This window comes from Vigna radiata, unplaced genomic scaffold, assembly GCF_000741045.1.
Source record: "Vigna radiata var. radiata cultivar VC1973A unplaced genomic scaffold, Vradiata_ver6 scaffold_262, whole genome shotgun sequence".
Taxonomy (NCBI): domain Eukaryota; kingdom Viridiplantae; phylum Streptophyta; class Magnoliopsida; order Fabales; family Fabaceae; genus Vigna; species Vigna radiata.
In genome coordinates, this window is record NW_014543980.1 from 366,848 (window position 1) to 371,619 (window position 4,772).

Consider the following 4,772-nt stretch of genomic DNA (forward strand, 5'->3'; position numbering starts at 1 on the left):
ATGATGTGGCGTTAGCTGAATGAATATTCCAAATAAAAAAAGTGAAAATCTCCCATAGTGGGAGTGAGCTGCAGCGTGTTCACCCACCATTTAACACTTCTTCCATGCCAAGACGTCACAGTGTATGCTCTTCTAGCCAATCTAAATCACTGTAAATTGCTTTAAAAGTAGAAAACAGCGTTGCCAAACTTTAATGAGGGCTAGAATGAAAAGCAAATGAAGATTATCCAAAGCAAAAGTTTGACCGGTGCTCAATAAAAATTCATTCGATTATCTAAAAAAATTCAAAGAAAGCTAAGCGAAAAAAAATGGCGGCTGGAAGCACACAGCCGCGTTCCAGCAAAACCAAAAACCTCTTATCCAAAATCAAATAATATCCACATCATTAAAAAAGCTCCAAAAACGTTCCCAGCAGAATCCAAAATTCCAAAGTCTGTGGTGGTTGCAACCCCCCCCCTCCAATGTAACAGCGTCAGCCATTTAAAATATTGAAGATGAAAACCTATTATACACATGGACCTTGCTTCCATTGTTGCTAAGTGCGTGGAGTAGCTTTCTCTGCTGGGCCAGCTGCTTGTCCAAATACTGCCTTTTTGCTGGGACGTGTGAAGCTGCTTCTTCAAGCTTGAAGCCCATCATGTGCCTTGCTCTAGCCTGCTACTTCATTTTCTTTTTGGACGTGCTGCAGGAATAAATTCAGCTGTGGGTCGTGCTGCTTCAAAGCTGGTGGACTTGCTGCTTCCCGTGGGTGCTGTTTTGAAAAGCAGGCCGTGGATGCAACGTGCTGCAGGGCCTTGCCAGATGCTGCCACCAATGAAAATGAAGGACGTGGTTGCTCCAAAGTTGCTAGATGTTGTGCTTTGCTGGACACTGCAACCTCCTGGAATTTGTGCCAAACCGTGACTTGCAGTACCTCCCAAGCACCTTGCTAGATTGTTGAAGCTTCTTCGTGTTTGCTGGATACAGGTGGAGCTGCTATTGCTTTTTGGACGTGGTGAGCTGCAGTGGATGAAGACATGATGGCAACTTTGCTCATGATTCTCTCTCTTTTTTTTTTTTTATATTGGTGGGTTCGTGTACATTTTGTAGGTGGCAACAACTTCAATTTGCCATTGGGTTGTGGCAGCCCTTATCCTCTCGTGAATGAATGTTGTTGTCCGTGCACCATGTGGAAATATAGCTTTAAATGGAATCAGCACATCTGCTTAAATCAAATTTACTCCAGGCTGTGGTATATATTCCCTTCCTTCAATCAGCTTTCTTCATTTTTATATATATGTGTAGGTCGTGAACTTTTAGGCCTTGACACCATAGAATTTTTCAATTGCAATCAACATTATACCTTGTTCGAGCAGCATCCGGTCTCATAGGTGGTGGCTAGCACACCTTCATTTACTCCATTGTGCTCTTTATTCAAGTCCATCTTCATGTGCACCCCCAAAAATATATTCACACCTCCTTTCATTTTAACTTAAAATAAAATTAATGTGACATTTCTCTTTAAGTCCCAAAATATTATCCAAAAATTTCCCTACAATTAATAATGCAAATAATTAGTCTCAGATAATTCAAATTAATTAAAATAAGAATTTCTGATCAAATTAAGCATAATTAGGAAAAATGGGGAAATACCGGACAATTAAGCACAATTCACTGATTAATTCTAGCACAATAAACTAAGTGAAATCAATAAAATATCGACTCATCACGCGTCTTCCTTGTCCACTTCCCCCTTTTTGAAAGCATTCCTATTTCTCCTCAAGGGATGTCCATTTGGTAAAAACCTCCGATGGAAGTCAAACCACAAATTTTTTCTCCCATGGTATAATCTAAAAGCCTTTGAATGCTCCATGCAATATGGACAAGCCAATTTACCATGGGTGCTCCATCCAGACAGCATACCATAAGCAGGAAAATCATTAATTGTCCACATTAGGATCGCCCTCATGATAAAGTTTTGTCGCCTTGAAATATCGTATGTTAGGACACCACTCTACAACTTTTTCAAGTCATCTATCAAGGGCTCTAGGTATACATCAATGCCTACCTTTGGATTGTTGATAACGGTTCAAAAACAGTTATTTTTATATGTCATTTGAGACCAAATTACACCCTTTAAGATTTAAAATGAGCATAGAATCAAGCAAAACACATAAATTGAGTCAATCGAGAGTAAAAAGCTGTTTTTAGTGATATTATGCTTGTTTTGCATTGTTTTGTAGCATTTTTTATGAAAGTGAAGAATGAGATTGAAGATGAAGGTCTTAGACTCAAGAAAGAGGAAGAAAAATGAAGAAAAGAAGAGTCTAGGAACCGCCCAGCGCCAAAATCCACCGCTGGGCGGCTAAATGCGAGGAGAAGCCACTGTCTGGCACCCAAGCGACGACGCTGGGCGGTTTTGCGACAAGGGGAAAACCACCGGGCGGTGGAACTCACCGTCGGGCGGTAGCGCGACTATGGACAAACTGCCGGGCGGCATAAGTGTGACGCCAATCGGTCATCTGCTGGGCTTGGTCCTGTTTTCTATGACGCTCCTCAGCTATAAATAGCCCTATTGCGACTTTAGAATCATTCTTTTGACAAAAGAGGGCGGCGAGACCTAATTTTCACTCCTTGGAGAAGATCTCTTGGATGCTTAGGCTCTTTTTTACCCTATCTAGGGTTTGCTTTTCCATTCTTCCATCATTTTTCATCTAAGTTCACCATAACAATGGCGAACTAAACCCTTTTGTTGTTGGGGAAAACAATGTAATCTTTTGAAACTCTCTTTTATTGAAACTCTTGTTTATTAATATGCTTGTCGTATGCTTGATAACGGTTGAAAAACAGTTATTTTCATATGCCATTTTAGACCAAATTACACCCTTTAAGACTTAGAATGAGCTTAGAATCAAGTAAAAACCAATAAATGAGTTAGTTGAGAGTCAATAGCTGTTTTTAGCGATATTATGCTTGTTTTGTATTGTTTTGAAGCTATTTTGATGAAAGTGAAGATGGAGACTGAAGACGAAGGTCTTAGACTCAAGACAGAAGAAGAAAATTGAACAAAAGAAGAGTCTAGGAACCGCCCGACAGCAAAATTGCACCGCTGGGCGGTCCAATGCGAGGAGGAGGCACCTGACGTGGACGTTGGGCGGATTTGCGATCAGAGGCAAACCACCAAGCGGTGGCCCCCTGCCGCCGGGCGGTGGCGCCATTTGGGGCAAACCATCAAGCGGCATAAGTGTGCCGTCAGGCGGTTGTCCGCTGGGCCAGGGCCTGTTTTTTGTGACGCTCCTCAGCTATAAATAGCCTTGTTGCGATTTCATTCTCATTCTTTTGACAGAAGAGGGTGGCCAGACTTAATGTTAACTCTCTGGAGAGGATCTCTTGCATGCTTAAGCTCCTTTTCATCTTATCTAGGGTTTGCTTTTCCACTCTTCCATTATTTTCATCTACGTTCACAATGAAAATGGTGAACTAAACCCTTTTGTTTTCATCCATTGTTTTCTTTTGTCAATTGAATCAATCTCTTTTGCATGTTAATATTTTTGTTCTCAAATCAATTTAATTATTTTTCCTTTCAAGTCTTATTATTTTAATTCACGTGAACGAGAAAGCCTTTCGAGTCTCTTCGGAAGAACGATATTGGGTTTTACCAATTATATTACTTAAACGATTTGGTACGCTTGCCAATCCGTCAACAAATACCAACCTAGGGATAGGGGGTAGGACAATCAATTGTTTTTGCTTCTGTTCTTAATGCATTGGTAATTACTAGGGGAGGCTAGGGATAGCAAGCCGGTAATTAGTAATAGGCTCTTCTCGCCGAGCGATCGGGTTAAGGGTAGGCCAAGAAAGTTTGCATAACAATTAGATAATCAAGCACATTAAACAAGAGGAGTAGCGAAGAAGGAGCGGATAAAGATGAAATTGTCAACCCCCAACAACTCCATTCATCCATAGTCTTTTTCGTCAATTGAACCAAACACATTGCATGTTTATTTTCTATCTTTGCAAGTAAGTCAACAATTAATTCTTTCTTTACAAGTCTTACGATTTTGATTCACACGAACGAGCCTTTCGAGTCTCTTGGGAAGAACGATATCGTGTATTACCGATTATATTACTTGCACGATCTGGTACACTTGCCAGTAAGTCAACAAGTTTTTGGCGCCGTTGCCGGGGACTCGAGGTTATTTTTTTGGTAGTGGGAATTGATTGAATTTTACTTGATTTTTCATGTTTGTTGTTATTTTTGTTCTAATAAATGTTCTATAGGATTTTGTGCCTAATGTTTGCAGAATGCAGTACGGACAAGGACTTGATTATATGGGCACTCAATCTTACCAAAATAATTTCAATCACTGGTGGGAACCCCACTCATACATGGATCAAAGTCGATATGGACAAGCTGCTGAGCCTCATTTCATGCCTATATAAAGAAGTGCAGAATCTGATGAGCTTTTTCAGAGGATTATGAATTTTGAACCATACCATGTCAAAGGCATTGAGGAGGATATAAAGAATGATGAATTCTTTCCACAAGACATGTATACAAGATTTTCTTCTCATAGAAGCATGGAGGAGAGGCAACATTATCAGTGGCAGCAACAATGCTCTTCACCAATAGAAACGTGGGAGTATGATTAACAACTTTGTCAACAAACAGCTGATGTGATGGAACAAGTCAAAAGCTTGAATGAAAAGTTTGACAAATTTCTAGAGAGGTGTGATTCCAAGAGATATGAAGTTACCTTCAGGAATTTGGAGACACAAATGGATGAGGTTGT